The following is a 19,941-nucleotide window of genomic DNA, read 5'->3' as shown; positions in this document are numbered from 1 at the left end:
GCCATTACACTTTTGCCGACTGTAGTCTATCCACTGAGCACTGTAGATTCGGCATTCTTTGTATATGACTATGTGGCGAAGACGCCTATTTGACTCTCCTCTTCTTACATGTTTTGTCTATGTCTTCAATGTTGTCGGTACAGGCATATATGAGAAGGGAATCCCCCCTCTCACACTTAGAGAAACACCTTAGTGAGTGTAACACACAGCCTGGATTACACTGCTTTTTAACCTGCACTACACTCTATTTTAAAAAGGTCCTGAGGAAAGCCAGATTTAGTTTAAGACACTGGCTGAAACATGTCGACCAACTGATGGATGTAGGAGGTAGTAACTCGCCTCCCTTAAACATCCCCAAGCCTTATTTTAACCACTGACGGGGGCCCAGTTATTAAAATTTAATTTACCCTCGGGTACTGGGACCCTCCCCAAGCCGTTTTAACTCACACTTCATTTTACACCTCACACTGCACTCTCAGTAAAATACCAGCTCCGCTGTAATCAGGCTGTAATGTATAAAGTTGCGTCATACGCCGCGTGATGCTCCACGCGGCGTGTGACGATATGTTAAAGGCTCGTGATAAACATGTTATGATATAAATGTCTGGTCATCCGTGCACGGACGTTGGATCTACGGTTTGCCATTGTAACCGTTGGCTTGCCGCTGATCGGACGCTCCGTTGCTGGGTGGAGTTTCAATACTAAGAATAAATCCTATAACTCAACCTTCAAGTGCCTATTTATATATATACCACATTTGGCGACGCTGGGGATTAAACTCCACCCTTTCCCACGCAAATTGGAATTATTTGCTTACTTTCACGATTCTGGATATCGGCACTTCACCTCGTCATCTTCATGTCTGCCGCATTTCCTGGATACGGAGCATTTTAGCATGTCATGACCTCCAATAGGGTTTCCAAGAATTGAGAGGGGTTCGTTTATTCGCCAGAAATTTTCATTTTGGCCCGACCGACCCTCACCCATTGGACGGTTGCAATCGTACACTGAAACGCGCATTTCCATTGGTTTGCGCTCTACCCTGACGAGTGGAAACGAAAAGTCAGACGTTTCTTCTCCGACGAAGGAAAACGGAAAGGTAGACGTTTTCCCGTTTCTCTGCTTTGGAACAAGGTACTGTTGACCTTTAAGTTTATTTAAAAATATTTTCAAGACGAGCCAGTCTAAAGGCTCATGCGCGTATTGCTTCAGCGATACGCACGCTCCATACAGATTACATATTATTGTTATGGACATTTACAGCGATACGCACGCTCTTTTATTCAATCATATTTTCTTCAGCGATGCGCACACTTAAATAAACTGGAGTAGCTACCTCTGTGTGTCACTACTGCGATACGCACGCTTCATCAATTCAAGATAACATTATATATATGTTCAAAGTACCATTTCTTTTGTTTATTCAAATGGTGATTTCTGCACTAATTTAGAGTCTGTTTAGAGTTAATTTATTCAAAGCAAGTTTCATTTTAATAGTAATTTCTTTCTATTTTGTGCCTTGTTTACTTCTTTAAATTTAAACATGACTGATAACCAATGGCATCAAATTACACAGCCACCTCCTTTCTTGAGTAAACCAGGTACTCCCAACATTATTTGGTCGGAGTGGTTTGATTTATTCGAGAACCATTTGGTTGCTATTGATGCTGCTGGCTATTCTGCACAGCGAAAATTTGCATTACTTTTTGGTTGTTTGGGTCAAGCTGGTCAACGGATTTTTAAAAGTATTGTTCCTATTGCCCCTCCTATTTCTCAAGACGAAAGTGGAGATAATCCTTGGAATGTATATATTGAAGCCATCGCTAGGCTAAAAAAACAATTTTGTGATGAGCCTAACATTATGCTTGAGAGACACAATTTTTATTCCAGGAAACAGAAAGAGGAAGAGAAGGTTGAAGAATACATTGCTGCTCTGAGAGTTCTTGCTATCACATGTAATTTTGAACCTTCCCCGGATAAATTCATAAGAGATCAGTTTGTGTTCAATTGTGTCTCTAGAAAAATCAAACAAAGGATTCTTGGATGCAAAAATCCATCTTTGAGTGAAGTCATCTACCTGGCTCTTAGTATTGAGTGCTCCACATTACCCAGCAAGGTAGTGATGGAACCGTCTAAACAAGGAATTAACGTGTTAGACTGCTCTGATTCCGACCAAGAGGGTGCCGTTTGTGCAATTAATCCTAAAAACAAGATCCAATTCAAACCTTTTCAAAAGAAAAAGAACGTTTTCTGTTACAGATGTGGTTCAAGGGACCATTTAGGAAATGCAACAAACTGTCAAGCTATAAAAAAACGTTGTTCTATTTGTAAAAAAATTGGCCATTTTCAAGGCGTTTGTAGATTTGCAAAGAAAAACCCTAATATTAATTGCATTGATGTAGATGATTGTTCAAATTCCTTTAAAAACATTATTGTAACTTTGGATTCAAATGGCGATGTAGAATCTATTAAGGGTCCTTTATGTTCCGCCATTATTGATAATGTTCATTTACAGGTCATGGCGGATTCGGGTTCGCCATATACCATTCTCAGAGATTCTACCTTTTATGAAAAATGGGACAAAAGAGTTGAGTTATTAGAATCTGATGTCAATCCAAGAGCCTTTGGGGAGAAAGATATTAATATGTTGGGTTATTTTGAAGGTTTGGTTCAGTGTCTGGGAAGAGAAACAGTTACAAAAATGTACGTGGCTGAAAAAGGTAAAAACATCGTGGGGTGGAAAGATTTAGCCTTGATGGGACTTTATCTAGTTCCTGGTGACGATAATCCCATCAAAGTTGGGGACTTGCCTAAGTTCAAAGCGGTTTCTGATAGACTTCCTGTGGCCAGCATAGAGAATTCTAATGTAAATATTCAGGAAATTTGTTCAGAATTTAAACCCGTTTTTGAAGAGATGGTTGGGAGCGTGAAAGGATTCGAGCATAAAATAAGGTTAATTCCAGGGGCTCAGCCTATAGCACACAAAGTCAGATCAATTCCACTGAGCGTAAGAACAGAATTGAAGGAAATATTAGATGATTTATGCAAGCAAGGTATCATTTCCCCTATCAATTCTTCCCAATGGGTCGCTCCAATTGTAGTTATTCGAAAAAAGATTGGAAAAATTAGGTTGTGTGCGGATTTACGCTCTTTAAATAAGAACATTATTATTGACTGTCATCCCCTCCCAAGAATTCATGAACTACTAGCGAACATTGGTCAGGCAAAGTGGTTTTCGCTAATAGATTTGAGGTCAGCGTACCATCAAGTTGCATTGTCTAAAGAGTCACAGGAACTTACTTTCTTCATTACTCCCTTCGGGGCTTTCAAATTCCTGCGCCTTCCTTTTGGGTTGGCGTCCGCAGGTAGTGTTTTTCAGAAGTTGATGGATGAGTTACTGCAAGGAATTACAGGTGTACAAGCATACCTAGACGATATTTTAGTTTTTGCTGAAACTTTAGACGAACATAATAAAATCCTCAGGAAGGTCCTAACAATTTTAATGTCTAAGAATATGACAGTTAATAAGGAAAAATGCAAGTTTGCAGTAAATAAAATTGACTATTTGGGCCATACTGTTTCAGACAAAGGTATTACTCCCAAAGTTTCTGTTGTTAGGGCTATTGAAGATGCAAAACGTCCTCCTGATAAAGACGCTTTGCGATCTTTTCTCGGTCTGGCAGAGTACTATGCCAGGTTTGTGCAATCTTATTCACAATTGGTTGAGCCACTAAGACAACTTTTGAGAAAAGGGTCCAATTTCATATGGACTGATGATTTAAATAAGGTTTTTTGTGAAGTTAAAAAGATGATTATTTCTGCAAAAGCCATACATGCATTTAGGGAGGATGCCACCTCAATTATTACAGTAGACGCAAGTATTTCTGGTTTAGGGGCAGTTCTTACCCAAAAAGTGAACGGACAGGAACAAACAGTCGCTTTCGCTTCTAGAGCTTTAAAAGATTTAGAACAAAGATACAGTACAATCGAGAGGGAAGCGTTAGCTTGTTCTTGGGCGGTCCACAAATTTAAAATGTACATTTGGGGGAGGAAATTCGAGTTGGTTACTGACCACAAACCCCTGATTTATATATTTACTAAATCTAACTCTACATCTTTGTCAGCTCGGCTGATGAGACTAGTGTCAAAATTACAAGAATTTAATTTTACAGTTAAACATATAGTAGGTGGAAAAAAACTTTCGTGCTGATTGTTTATCCAGAATGGCAATGTTCAAGGATGATGAAGAAGATTTGGTAGTGGAAGATGTAGAGTGCGTCACGTTAGTAGATGCCATAAATGAAGTTAGTTCTATCATTTCGGAGGAAGATTGGAAAAATGCCACTAAAGATGACAATGTCTTAGCGAAAGTTATAGAATTTTCTACTCACCATTGGCCTGAACCGAGAAATTTGAGCGGAGAGCTACGGAGTTTCGCTCAAGTTGCAGATGAGCTCTTGGTTGAGAACGATATTGTTCGTAGGGGTGAGAAATGTATTCCCCCTTTTAAGCTGAGAGAATCTATTATTAATTTGGCTCATCAGGGGCATTTAGGAATAACAAAGACTTCTATGCGAGTTAAACAAAACTATTGGTGGCCGTCATTAGATGCTCAGGTCAAGAATTTAATTGATGCCTGTCCCGAGTGTTTATTATCAGACAAACATTGGCACACCATGAAAGTGCCTTTGCATCCCACAGAATTTCCAGATTCACCTTGGGAAAAAGTTGGAGTGGATTTTTCAGGTCCTTATTCCATTCTACAACAAGAGAATAAATATGTAATTCTTTTAGTCGATTATTTTTCTAAATGGTTGTACTTTGACTTTGTTAAATCACCAGATTCAAATTCCACTATTTCTTTTCTGAAAAAAGTTTTTGATTTAGAAGGGGCTCCAAAATCTATAGTTACAGATAATGGTACACACTTTGTGTCAGATAAAATGTGTACGTTTTTGAAAGAGTTGGATATTAAACAACTGAAAGTAGCCTTATATTCCCCATCTTCAAATGGTCTCGTAGAAAGAGGGAATAGAGTAATTAAGGAGGGTATTCAGACTGCAATGTCTTGTGGTTACAAAGTGGGGGAGTTCGTTACCCGAAAAGTCTGGCATTACAACACGTCCCCTCATTGTGCGACTGGTGTATCCCCTTTTTCCCTTTTGAGAGGGAGAGAAAATCGTTCTGTTTTGTTTCCATCCTGGTTACAAAGAAATTCTGTAAAGAAACCTCCTGAGTTTCATTCAATTAAGAATGTTGTGCGAGAAAAACAAAACCAGATGAAATTGCATTTTGACAAGGGTTTAAATAGTAATCTTGTCAATATTGTAGTAGGTGACTGGGTGTTAATTAAGAGTCCTGGAAAGGTAACGAGAGGTCGTTCAAAATTTTGTACACCTGTTCAGGTGTTGAAAGTTAGCAAGGGGTCCGCTTTCCTTGATAAAACGGGTTGGTGGAATAAGCGACAATTGGTAAGAGTTACTGACCGTCAGGCTGAAATTATTAGAAGTAGAGTCTACTCTAACGTCTCTGATAATTTAGACTGGTCTTTTTGGATAAATGGTCCACATATAACGAATGATTCTCTTATCTCAGGTCAATCTAGAGAATCACTTCCTGTCAAACATGGTTTGGATACCCCATGTCATACTGGTGAACCACTTCCTGTCAGACATGGTTTGGATGTTCAAAACACTGCCAGTAACCAAAATTTTTCTTCTTTCGGCAGGCGTATCAAAGCCCCAGAAAGGTACAATGAATTTGTGAAATTTTAAGTATTTCTTTAATTCCTCTTTGTTTGCTGTTGTAAGGAGGAAGGTGATGTAATGTATAAAGTTGCGTCATACGCCGCGTGATGCTCCACGCGGCGTGTGACGATATGTTAAAGGCTCGTGATAAACATGTTATGATATAAATGTCTGGTCATCCGTGCACGGACGTTGGATCTACGGTTTGCCATTGTAACCGTTGGCTTGCCGCTGATCGGACGCTCCGTTGCTGGGTGGAGTTTCAATACTAAGAATAAATCCTATAACTCAACCTTCAAGTGCCTATTTATATATATACCACACAGGCGTCGCAGCACACCCGGGACACATTAGGTGTCACTGGGTGGGCCCGATGATGAACCAGGTTGGTGGGTGAGGGCTTCATGAACTCACCAACGAGGTGCCCATGACAAATCTAATCAGAGTCCTAACAATATTGGCCATATTTAAGCTAGTCTCTTTTGATAACACATATAAACTAAGGGGACTCGGACTAGCTTTCTAGTCCTCTCTCTCTCTCTTGATACGCGCATAAATGTGCACCAGCCCTGTCAGTCTGCAGTGCCGAAAACGTCTTGTGCCCAACAATTACTTGGCGTGGTGATCCTTTACTGATGGTATTAACATGCAAATTAGTCTGGGCCAAATTAGTGATCCAATATGTTCTATCACACAGTCATTTTCAGTCTGAAAAGTATTGCCAAAATAAAAATATGTAGAGCATATTGATGAACATAAATTACAATTGAGCGTATTACCCTTCCAGTTAAAGTCTCTACTTTTCAATCAGATTTTCTCTTAGCATTATTAAAAGCAAACATACAGAATAATCAAACCCAATTCACTGATAGGTGTGCTTTGTTGGCTAAAAGAATTCCTGTAGTCCAGAAGGACATTGGCAGAAGCACAGGATAACTGTTACTCCGATCCCAGGCAAGCCATGATGTCATTTCACTTTATACCCATTGTTTTTCTAACTGGCATTACTACGTTGACTGGACGCATTGTGTTATAGATAATTAAATAGATATATAGTTGTATGAAACATTTCCAGGTCATAGGATTGAAAACTAAAATGATCTGTTGCATTTCTTAAACATACACAACCCATGGGAAGGAAGGGGGCCTGACTGTTGGGAATGCCAAGATGTGTTATGAATGTGTGAGGTACGCAAGTGCAAGAGGATTAGAAAAGATACCGATAAGGGCCAAAAATGCTAATATTTCTGAACAGAACACGGAAAACAAGAGTATGAAGCTGTCGAAAGTTTTCTTAATGTTTCATGAACTTATAGTCCTGGTTTTCAAACAAGTTTAAATCGGCCCTGTCTATCGACAAAAAACACACGTACATGTGCACTTTTATGCATGTAGTCATGAATGCACTGCAGTGAAGTTGTTATCACTAATAATACCACTAAACAATGCTTTAGATCAGTTGTATCCTGTTCAGTGGGGAATGACCTCTTTATTTTAGCCAGTCTTTTGTTTGGTCCATGGCGAAAGTGCATGCATGTAATTGAAATATCAGCTTCTAATTATTTATTTTTGTTGCCGCGATCCCTGCGGGAGTCCTGCAGGATTGCGGCTAAACACAGTTGAGTTTTTTACTTTTTTGGGACCGTGGGAGATCCCTCTGGGACCCCCCGACCCTCCACCCACAAGGGTTGGGGGGCAGGGTATCCCTACCCTGCCCCCTTAAATACTTTTCTAAAAACATTTTCAGGACAGGGGACTAGGTTCCAGAGTTTTGTAATGGCTGCCAGCAACATTTTTCTACATGTTGCTGGCAGCCATTCAGAGCTCTCACTCCTGCAGGAGAGTGTCTCCCATGGGAGCAAATTGGCCCAAGGGAAAATAGCCCCATGGGGCCAATCAGAACATTCTATTTTTTAATACTGGGTTTGAGGGACTCTCGGGAAAGTCCCTCGAACCCAACCGTCCAGATTCACAAATCTTTTTGTACCTTATTTTCTCAAAAACTACGGAATGGATTTATAACTTATCACAAAAAGCATGCTTTCTGGACCAAGGTCTAACTTCCTGACAAATTCCATTCACCAGTTTTTGCAAAAATGCTTCTGACAAAATTCTGGAAAAGGCATGGGGATTTTGCTTTTTGGGACCTCCCCAGGGCCGGATGGGTTGGGGCCAGTTTTGGAGTGGTGGGACTGTTTTTTAGTTACTGGGGCCAGTGGTGCAAAACCGGCAGCAAGCAGGCCCACAGTAACTAAATAACAAAAGCAGCAGCTGTATTTACACCCTCCCTCACCTCCCCCCCCCCAGTGCTGGGTTGCGTTCTCAGTCCGGCCGAGGACCTCCACCCTCTTTCTCGGGCCCACTTGACAGATAACTCCAAAATTTTCCATGCAAACTAAAAAATGTTAAACTAAAAAAGTAGCACTCTTTCGGAAAGGTTTGTGAAAATTCATCAAACGGCACCAAAGTTATTTGCAAAACAAAAATGGCATTTTCCATGGAAATGCTGACCTAGCTAGAAATGCTGCTAGGTAATGTATATATGGAGTTTGGCATTCTTTGGTACCACATAGAGTGTTCTCTTGGTGTCTGTGATAAGAATGTTGATTGTGCCGTTAGTCTTTTATAATCGTATTGCTATGAGTAAAATGCATGCAATATATTTAATGTTAATATGACATGTTCAACATATTTAGAATATATGAGAAATGTACTATATATTTTATTAGCATTGACGTCATAAATAAAAAACAAGAACATATATGTGATCAGATATTTAAACCTTATAGTAGCTTACCAACTGCATTCCACTATGGTCGGGGGGGATCTTATCTTTGATGGGCTTGTATGGAGATGATCTGAGAACCCGAGATACCCCATCCTGAAAACTCCCTCTCGCACGGTGAAGGAAGGCATTTATATCTTTTTTTTCCCTTTCTTTGAGGACGGCAGTTGGGATATGAACTGCCGAAGTGGCGTAGTCTGGATGCCGAGTTGGCATCACCCCTTGTTCTATCCTGCAACAGATGCTTCAAGTTCAAAAAGTATGGAGGAGATTGGATTCATGTTTTTCAGGCTCCTCATCCCACTCGGTTACTCCAAAGGGGTGATCCTCTTGCTGTACCCATGGTTCCTTGAGATCTCATTGCATTTGTCCCAGGCTCCAGTGGCCAGTAACTCACAGGTAATAAAAAATGACCAATTACAGCTATTTAAGTGGAATGTAAACAGCCTTTTAGATAAATGAGGCTTCAAGGTGATGTACTGTTCATACAAGAGACCTACCTCGCTGGATATAAGGTCCATTTCCAGGCTAAAATGGGCTTTACTCAGGTTTACCATTCCAGTTTGTTGTAGGGCAGCCGAGGAATGGTAATGCTTACTATGCATCATGTGTCCTCTAAAGTCGCACAAGAATGGGTAGACAAAAATGGGAGATGTGTGGCTGTTACAGGCTTTCTGGGCGATAACTCTCTGACATTAGTCAATGTCTATGCCCGCCAGCTCTGATAAGCGCCTTTCTGGAGACCCTTACGCAGGTGAGACCAGTGGTTTTGGGAGGCTTTGGGCCTGTCAGATGTCCGTGAGAGCAGGGATTTACTTTTTACTCAGGTGCTCATAGATCATTTTTGCGCCTTGACTACTTCCTGATACCTAAAACAGAGACACAGGGGTAATCAAAGTGCAAAATTTGGACTGGGTCCTCTCAGACCATTCCCTAGTGGAACTGTGCCTTACATGGGACATGGTGAGAAAAGAAAGATCCCCTTGGGTAGATTTTATAACTAACCCCTTATGTACTCTTATTCACATTCCACACATTTCAAGATTGGACCATATATAATAGGGAAACCACTTCAACACTTTGTAATACAAAATATATCACATATATTTATTATTCACATAGCAATTTTTCTCATTGAAAACACGGGAATGACCCATCAATCAATACATTTGACATCACAAAAGTTCATAAAAATACAATATATTCAAAATATTCCTCACAATATGCATGAAAATATAAAAAGAGTGAAAAGAAAAAGGGCTAGACAGAAAAATTCAGTCTTAACAGTTTACACATCCGTCATAATATCATATTAAAGGCATGGAAATATGCAATTTGTCATTTGCTTTCTTTCACCAATGCCCCATGGGCGGATTGTGTATCAAAATATGGCGTCGACGCGTTTCGGGAAAAGCCTTATAAATCCATCTTTCTCAAGACTCGTATATAGACACTCTGTCTCTTGTTAAACATTTTCATGCAGTCACCTGCTTCAATAAGAGAGACTCCCTTAGTTGTACTCTTTCATAATCTTTACGCTGAGAATTTCGATTAAAACCCAGATTTGATGGGGACGCCCTTTTGTTAAAACTTCCTGTTTAATATAGCAGGGGTCGCAATAAGCAAAATGCGCTCCTGTTTCAAAACTGATTGTATCTTGTACATGGACCTTCTCTGTATTTTCCCTTTTGGCAAAAACCAAAAGCATAGTAGAGCTTTATTCTGTTAATAGATCTCCCTTGGACGGTTGTTTTTCTCGTTTGGCCGCATTATCGTTATCGGTCCCTTTAATAATTAGGGATCCGTATTTACGTGCTTCTCGACCATGCAGTCCTCTCCCTCGGGTCAGCTTGCGAAATCGTGAATGAGGAGGTAAGAAAGACATGGATGGCGTCACAAAACTGCATTTAACAATGGGGAGACAAAGGGAGTGCAACGCTGCTCTGACTGTGCCAATCCATTACGTTACACACCCTCACTACATACATCACTGGCTCAGATGGTACAACCATCACAGGTGTATTATGTATGTATTTGTAATTAACATAGATTGGAATTTCAGGGATTGGCTTTCGACAATGGTAGTAGGGAGCAGGATATTGGCATATATTTTTCAAACAATTCTTGTGCGAGGGACTTCACTCTCCACACACATTAACAGATGGTCTGACTTACTTGTTTATTGTAGCATGGGGGTGGCATTTCAAAGCATTCAGTGGTGCGTTTGATTTCTAGTCCTGTCCCAATAACTATAATGAGAAAATCCACTTGTTCACTACCATGGAACTAGAAAATAAGCTCCCCTCTGCATGCCACAGTTTTTTCTTTATGTAGCTGAAAGTGGTGGACTGGTAGATTTTTCTGATGGGCTGTCCTTTGAAGTGTAAACACTGTCTCTAGTCAAGGTAGCTTGTCACAATACACAGAAGCTTTGAAGTGTTGGTCCTTTGTTAAAGTAGGAAGAAGAGTTGTTTCGAGGTCTTTATGTGATTGCACTTTGAGCTGAGTGAGGATGCTCCCCTCATTCTGTGGTGTGCAAGCAATGTTGGGCTGGCAGTATTTCATGTCTGAGAGGCTTCTGCTGTAGACAGTTCCTGGGCGGGCCAATCTAAAGAGATAAGTAGCCCATAATGAGGCAGTGTGTAAGAAAATACTATTGTCCAGTAACTGAACAAGATGTATAAAGGAAGCTAAGAATATGTGCATAGGGTGGACTATCTGTCATCTTAACAGAGTTAGATCTGTAAAGTACCAACAGCCTCCCATACTCTCCACCTCCTCTCTCCCCACCGCCCCGCCCCTCCAGCCCACCTCTCCCGCCCCTGACCTTTCAACATCCTATAACACTATGCAAACTTTATCACCCATCCCCTCCTTCCTCACTATGACCGCCCCTCTCCCCTTGATCCTCTCCTCACCCCCTCACTCCCAATCACCCTTGCACCCAATCAGCCCACCCATTCCCCTCCCTATTACTCCTCCCTCCTGGCCCTCTTTCACAGTCTCCCCTTCCATTCCTCCTCCAACCCCCCCTCACTCCTCCTCTCCCAACTCATCCTCACTCCCGCCGAATCACAATACTCCTCACCCAGATTCCCCTTCCATTCCTCCTCCAACCCCCCTCACTCCTCCTCTCCCAACTCATCCTCTCACCCGCCGATTCACAATACTTCTCACCCAGACTCCCCTTCCTTTCCTCCTCCACCCCCTCATTCCTCCTCTCCCAATTCAGCCTCACACCCTCTGAATCACACTACCCCTCACCCTTCTTCTCCCAACTCACCCTCTTCCCCCCTGAACTACACTCTTCCCATTATCCCCCCTCACTCCTACACCAATCCGCAACTGTACCTCCTTGCTATCTCCACACTTCTCATCCACAGAGGTCTCATCTCCCCCCTACCCCGACATGCCACTCCTTCTCCCCTTCAACTACAGCCATCCCTGCTCTCCTGCCTGCATCGGCTCATCTCCTCCTCAGAACAGGCCTCCTGCCTACATCTGCTCACTGCCTCCTCAGAGCAGACCCCCCTCTGCAGCTAACTCGGAACCCCATTTGTCCTCCTCCCCCCACACCCTACTTACCCCCTCACTCTTATCTCAAACTCCCTTCGCAACATCGAACTTAACCTCTCCACTCTTACCAGAGATCTCTCTCTTCTTAGGAACGATTTCTACAACCTCAAACCCAGCGACCTCCCTCCCCGAAAAAACACCGCTAGCCCTGGTCTAATAAGCCCCACCACCTCCAAACTGTGGAAAACAACGCCCTTGCTCTGCCAGGCTCAAAGACCACTCCGCACCACTTGCACCCTCTCTCACCGGGAGATTTCCGACCTTCAAAATTCCTACCCTCCATACTCATCAACCATAAACACGCCTCCCCCTTCTCAAGCATCCCCGTCATATTGGGGACTAGTCGTATTCCCCTCTCACCTGTCTCATCTAGACCCCCTCCTCATCTCACCTCCATCCATGCCCTCCCATCTCCCAAACCCACTCCCAAACCCCTCACCTGCATGCTTGTTAACTGCCGCTCCGCTGCCCGACATGCTATAGAAATCTCTGCAACCATCCTTAGCGAATCCATCGACATCGCGTTCCTTACAGAATCCTGGCTTAATGACCACTCTACAAGCATTCTAGACCTACTCTCACCCCCGGGCTACTCCATCATTAGGAATAATAGACTCACCTGAAAAGGCGGTGGTGTAGCTATCATCTTCAAAGACGAACTAAAGCTCTCCCTTATCAATAACGCCGAATATGCCTCCTTTGAATACCTTGTAGCCGAATTCAAAATACAGGGTTCCCCCCCATCCGCCTTCACAATATATATATAATCCGCCTGGAAATCACTACCCATTCATTGACGAGCTATCTAACCTTCTTACCCAATCCTCAATTTCCAAATCTAAAAACATCTTCCTGGGAGACTTTAACCTCCATTGGAATGATACCTAAGATCCCTCAATCTCCCTCCTCTCTGACCTTCTCGAAATTAATGACCTCAAACAAATCTGTCAGTCACCAACCCATTCCAAAGGAACCACCCTTGACGCTATCATAACCAGCAAGGATCTAGCCCTCCTATCTAAAATCATTCCCATTGACTGGTCCGACCATCACCTTATCCTATTCTCCATAACTACCTCCGCCTCCCCCCCCTCCTACCAAAACTATTAAACCCATGAAACTGATCAGAAATCTCAGTCATATCCCTCCCGACTTACTTGAAACCAAACTTCATGCCCAACTTCTCGCTATCTCTCCCTCCCTTAACACAAATGAACTTACCGAACAATATAACAAAGCTATCACTGCTACCCTTGACCTTCTAGCCCCTCGCAAACTCAAAAAACTAAGAAATATCCCCTCCAAATCATGGTTTAACACAGACCTTAATAATGAAAGACGCAGACTCAGACTAACTGAAAGATTATGGAGACAGCACCCCTCTCCTTCTAACCTGGCCCGCCTCAGACTTGCTAGATCGTCCTACAAAAAACACATCTTTAGACCAAAAACTTCCTTCTTCAGGTCACAACTAGATCAAGCTCAGAATAGGCCAAGAGAACTATTCAACATTGTGCGCAATCAAACTGCTTCTGCTCCCCCTGTCCCACTGGCCTCGACGACTAGATGTGAAGAAATAGCTCTCTTTTTTTCAGACAAAATTCAACTAATTGAGCAATCCTTCCTCTCTACTGTGATCCCTACCACCAATCCGAACATCTCTCTTAATATCCCACCCTCCATCATTACCCCCCCACACCCACTACTGCCCATCATAACTCTGATCTCCCTCACCCCCCCTTGCCCTCCAATTTCCTGGACTCCAATCATCCTAATTCTCATCCTAAAAACAATGCCGCATGGCTTAACTTCCAGCCAGTCACTGAAAGAGAAGTCTTCAACAGCATTACCAAACTCAAGCCTTCCTCCCACACCAAAGACCCTCTCCCCTTCAAACTTGTCCAAAACCTCAAACACATCATCACCCCTTCCTGGACCTCTATTATCAACAGCTCCCTTGCCACCGGCTGCGTCCTCACTTCATTGCAACTAGGCCAAATCACCCCCATTATCAAAAATCCTCTGGCAGACCCAAACGACCTCAATAACCTTCGTCCCATCTCCAACCTTCCCCTTCTTTCTAAAGCCCTGGAAAAATGTGTCCTTCTCCAACTAGATACACACATAGAACACTTTAACTTACTAGACCCCTTCCAATCTGGCTTTAGGAAAGGATGCAGCACTGAAACCGCCATGCTAAACATTGTTGACGACATCCACCACTCACTCGACAATGGTGAATCTAGCCTTCTGATCCTCCTTGATCTCTCTGCAGCGTTTGATACAGATAACCACTCTGCTCTACTCAATGTTCTTAGAGATCGATTCGGCCTGAATGGTACGGCACACAAATGGTTCGTCTCATACCTACAACACCGTTCTCAACAAATCAAAATCCAAAATTGCCTATCTAACCATACCTCCATCTCCTTAGGAGTTCCGCAAGGATCCATCCTCTCTCCCTCTCTCTTTAACCTTTTCATGGAACCCCTCACACTCATTCTTAAACAAGCCGGGATCAACTACCATCTCTACGCCGACGACACCCAACTCTATTATAAGATTAAAACTCATGCTGACATCCTTCACCTCAACAACACTCTCATCAAGATTCAAGCCTGGTTCCACATTACCCACCTCAAACTCAACCCTAAAAAAACTGAAATTATTCTTTTTTCCCCTAAAAATAACCAGCTCCCCATTCAGAATTGGATCTCTGACCTTAATGCCCTCAACTGCTCCTTATCTTTGTCCTCCTCAGTCAAATCACTAGGGATCTCTCTTGACAACCTCCTTACCCTCAAGGTACACATCAACAATTCTGCCATAGGAGCCCTCTTCACTCTCCGCCACCTTATGATAATCAAGCCCTTCATCCCTATCGATGAATTCAAACTAGCAGTCCAATCCCTTGTTCTTTCTCACATTGACTATGGCAATGCCATTCTCACCGGAATTCCCAAGATCCACCTTGCACCTCTTAAATCTGTGCTTTACCTTGCAGCTAGGCTTACCTCAGACTGCAAGCGATTCAACCACATCTCCCCTGCCCTTAAAACCCTTAAATGGCTCCCCATTGAAGGTAGGTCCACTTACAAAACAAAACGCCCTGAAGAAATTGCCTGAATTGAGACTGGCAATGAAACATGTCAGCAAGTAGAGCAGGGCTAGATAGGTATTAGCCTGCCTCTCCTTTTTAACTTCCCTCAAACAACACTTAACCAAGAGAATAAAGTTGAACTGTGTGTTGTTTGTGTGGTTTTTATATGTTTTATGTTTGACACATTCCTTTGTGTCGTTTGTCTGTTTTCACACACTGCATTCTTTTCACAAGCACTGTTTTGTTTGTTGCGTGGACACAATTTTTCCTTTGAGCTTGATGGTGCCAATGATGAGAGCAGGGCAATCCTGGTGAGTACCTGCCAGGTTCCCGTTGGTGGTTCGCCCGTGAGGCGCCATCTTGCTCACACACACTTTTTTCTATTAGTCTTAGTTTGACACTTAAGTGTGTGTTTTGTCTGTCTCACAACTGTTTGTTTATTTTTCCCATGGGACTGGGCAGATATTTTAAATAAGGCATAACCTGGATGTACCTCCTACCTCAATTATTCAAAGAGAGTAGTATCTTGCAAATGATTTGCATCTGATGGTACACCACAAAGTGGGTCAAAATTTAATGCCTAAGTGGTCTAGGTCTTGTTTGTGAATATACCACTTACAAAACAGCCTGCATTACTCACAAAATTCTCCATCAGAACACACCAACCTACCTCGCTAACAAACTAACTAAAGCCGGTAGCTCCCGTTCCTTGAGATCCTTTTCCGGCAACACGCCTTGCATTTGGAATATCCTTCCAACTGACCTTCGCTGCAACCCTTCCTACTCTAGCTTCAAAAGAGAACTCAAACTACATCTCCTCAATAAATACTGGGGACCCTAATCCCTATCTGTTCTCGTCCACTGGCCACATCTGTCCGACCCTAGATGCACCCGCCCTCCCTTTTTCAGCCTTACTCGCCCTTCCTCCTCGTCACTTCCCCCTCCCTGTTTACCACCTTCACTCCTCCTTGCACCCCCCTTCCCTTGTCCACCCTCGGCCCTCATCCCCTCCAACCCCCCCCCCCCACTTCGGCCCCTCCCGCTCTCTTCCTTACCAACCTACTGGACCACTAACCTCCCTATCCTGACTGTGCAATTTCCGTCTCTCTTTTCAATTTGTGCCTTATGATATTTTTGATTATCACATCTTCCACATCTTGGTGTGCTTATTTCCCATATTTATTATTGTGAAATCTGTCAGGCGGAGACTTTTATGTTGTGTATATACATTGATGCTATGTATGTCCCCTGTCTTATTGACCTTCTTGTCTCAAAAATGTAAAGCGCTCTGATACTCCTGGGTTCAGCCAGCGCTATATAAAACCTCTAAAATAAATAAATAAATCATGCTAACTCTGGGTTTGTAGGATTATTGTTTGAAACATGTTGCTATGGCTACAAAGCACCATTTGCGACCACTAAAAACGGTCATACATCTGGCCCCTGGACCCGGTATTATCTCTGCATCCATGTGGTTATTTTACCTTCTGAGGAGAAAACTCATAATCATTGGTTTATGGTATGAGAATATGAGCATAATTTGGGAATTTCAGACTACTGATACTTTTGTATAAAAAACCAGCACACCCATAATCTGTGCCTGTGTTGTGGACTTTCTCGTAAGGGGTGGTGTCTCCATTAAAATACAATATATTTGTGAGGTTGTGAGAATGTTGTATTTCTGTATATATATGTGCATGACTGAAGTATTCTGCACCTGAAAATGCAATAAAGAAAATTAAGCCAGACTTCCCCCTATGATGGAGTCTTTAAGGACTAAGAACGAATGTAATTTGGGTGGAAGAAAAATGTAGACACCCTACAATAAAAAAAGGAAGAAGAAACCAGGCCAGAAACCAGGCCCGAAAAAAATTAAATATAACTCTACGGAAGACAAGAAGTTGTAATAGTTTGAAATGAAGCCCACAAGATCCAGAAAGAAAACTGAAAATACCGTGCAGAAGTGCAATAAGAAGCCAAGAATTACTTAGACGTGAAGCAACAGCATTTAGAGAGCCCCCAGATGACATTTTCAGCAATCTTGAATTATAACCAGGGTAAATTTGCAATCAGTGCGGATTCCTTTTCTAAAATTATTTAATAATTGTCTCCTTCACCAAAACAAACAGGCAACATCTCTCATAACTTGAAGAAATACCTGTATGCATGGAACCGGATGTTAATTACTTCATGTATGATGTGGGCCGTAAGAAAGTGTGTGGGAGTACAGCGTTTTTCAGAATCCAGAGCTAAGTCAGCTGCTGGAGCACTGGCAGGACATGCAATCGAATTTACAGGGGTCGGTACATGGGAGATGACTGACTCGGGACCCACAGGAGCTAGATCTAAGAGGCAGAAGCCAAAGTGAATATGGGGTGTCAGAAGGTTCTGTGTACAGTAGTCTAATTCCAGGGACATGCACAAAAGTGGAAAATGGTGCCAGATTCAGTAATGGAACTCCAGAAATGTACAGGATCAGGGTTCCTAAGAAGAGTAGGTTTTCAGTAGAAACAGGCGTTTGGACCTGCCTCCTACAGGGTGTGTAAATTGATGGGGTGGGGCACTTTTATTTGCGTATAACCCAAATCACGCCGCCATTCAATTTGAGTGATACTTCAAATTACTGTTGAGGGCACACAAGACTGGGTATGCCTTTACAGTAGACAGCCGATGAAGTAACTTTGTGAACTTGATTCTTCCCTGCCAATTCAAACACCAAGTGATCAGACTTTTTGTCTCCCTTTCATATGCTTCAACCACATGGGACCAGATAATTCTGGATACAATGGTAGGAACAAATCCCATATAAATATATACACAGACACACACACACACACACACACAAAGTCACTGGAAAAAAAACAGTACAAGGACGTTATAGTTAGGTACATGTTTTACACACACAAAACCTTACAAATTCAGCGGTTCTAGTTATACTTATGTTAAGAATTACTTAACTGCATGAGTTATACTTTCTTCAAGTAAGTATACTATAAGTTAAGCCTTTGGCCGTGCACAACAGGGCTTTGGTGTGTGAGTGGGTGTATATTCCCTGTCAGGTTGGGGCCAGTCAATCAGGGCCTTGCTTTTGACCCCGGATCTATGGATCCCCCGCGAGTAGATCTGCGAAGGATTCGAGTCCCAATGTATACAAATATACAAATTTCTTTTGTTTTTTTTACTCCAAAATTACTGAACAGATGTACACAAAATTACAATTTCTCCCAAATTTCGGTTTAGGCTGCCATCATGTTCAAAAACTGCAAAATCCCCATAAACATTGCATGGGGAAAAAGCGTTTTGGGGCCCCCATATTTTCTCAGCCCCGCTTCATGAGTCAACCTGAAACTTTTCACACAGCACATAAAGTGAGTGGCAAATTAGTTTTGAAACTTTTGTGAAGATTCATCAAACAGCGCCAAAGGTATTAGCAAAAAAAAAAACTCTTTATCTAAGGAACAGTTATTGCTAGCGATAACTTTTCTGCACGGCATGGACTTAGTGCAGAAATTTGCTTTGGCATTCCCATTGCAGTGCCTTTCAAAGGCTCCCCACCTGGGACCATCAAATCACCGCCTGCAAGACCAGGAGAAAATGCCTTATCTGGTGGCAGTCATCGAATGAATTTGGCGGTGTGGGGACAGGGCCCAGGAGTGGTGGCCCTGTCCCACACTGTCACACTCGTACTCAGGCCCTCAGTGTTTGCTCATACTTGGTGGGAGGTTTGAAATTGCTCCCACCAAAAGAGAACAAACACAGGTTTCCGTTCCCATGACAGTGTGGGCAGGTAAACTGCCATGTGACAAATTAGAAGCCAACCCTGGGGGATGGGCCCTTTATTGGCTTCAGGATGGGGGGCGCGTGGCCCCCTCACTATGTACAGCGCATCTGGGCCCCAGTGAATGGGGTCTGCTGGGGCTAAAAAGGGCTTGGGTAGAGGGCCCCTCCCCTTTTTTGCAAAGGTTGGTCCCCAAGGATGGGGTCCCCGAGGCCAAAATCAGCCTGGGTGGGGGCTACGTTCCACCTCCCCCTTTGTTTTTCACAGTCAGGCCCCAGGACATGGAGTCCCCGGGGAGGAGGGGCCCTGTGTTCCCCCATCCCAACTATATATTAATTCGCCCCCGACCTGGTCCACCCTGGGGCCTAGTAAAAACAAGCATACACGCTTACTTTTTAAAAAACATTTCCCACAGATATTTTTGCCCCCAAGCTGTGTCCCTGTGGAACCCCACCACCAGGTCTAGGGGGTTGGGGTATTACTACCCTGCCCCCTTGTCTTTTTTATTAATGTTTTATCTTGGGACTCAGCTGAGTCCGTGTCCCACAATGGATGCCACCACTTCCTTGGTTGAAGTGGTGGCAGGCTACCAGATCTCATTTTGAGATCTGTCAGATTCGCGGATTATCACCAGCATATCGAGAAATATATAAAAAAAAAATCTTTAATACCTCCTAGACTACTGAAAGGATTTACATCAAGTCACAAAAAGAGATCTTTCTGGACCAAGATCTAGCTTTCTGCCACATTTGATGTAATTCTTTTCAGCAATTGTGCTGTAGTCGTCTCTAAAATCCCTATGAGAAATTGCATGGGGAAAGTGAATTTTAGGACCCCTCTTTTTTCTAGGCTCCCGCTTGACGAATCACCCCAACATGTTCCAGACAGCAGCTGAAGTTATTGGTGTACTAGTTTTGAAAATGTCGTGAAGATTTGTCAAACTGCGTGATAGACC

At 42.8% G+C, this 19,941-nt stretch overlaps 1 protein-coding gene across 2 annotated transcripts in view; it reads right to left on the bottom strand.

Annotated features, from left to right (window-relative positions):
• The window catches only part of FARS2 (phenylalanyl-tRNA synthetase 2, mitochondrial), a 1,625,806-nt gene that overhangs the window by 1,491,355 nt on the left and 114,510 nt on the right, over nucleotides 1–19,941 (bottom strand). The window lies entirely within an intron of this gene.

This window comes from Lissotriton helveticus, chromosome 4_1 (genome assembly GCF_964261635.1).
Source record: "Lissotriton helveticus chromosome 4_1, aLisHel1.1, whole genome shotgun sequence".
Classification (NCBI taxonomy): domain Eukaryota; kingdom Metazoa; phylum Chordata; class Amphibia; order Caudata; family Salamandridae; genus Lissotriton; species Lissotriton helveticus.
This window is presented reverse-complemented; position numbering and strand designations above follow the sequence as displayed.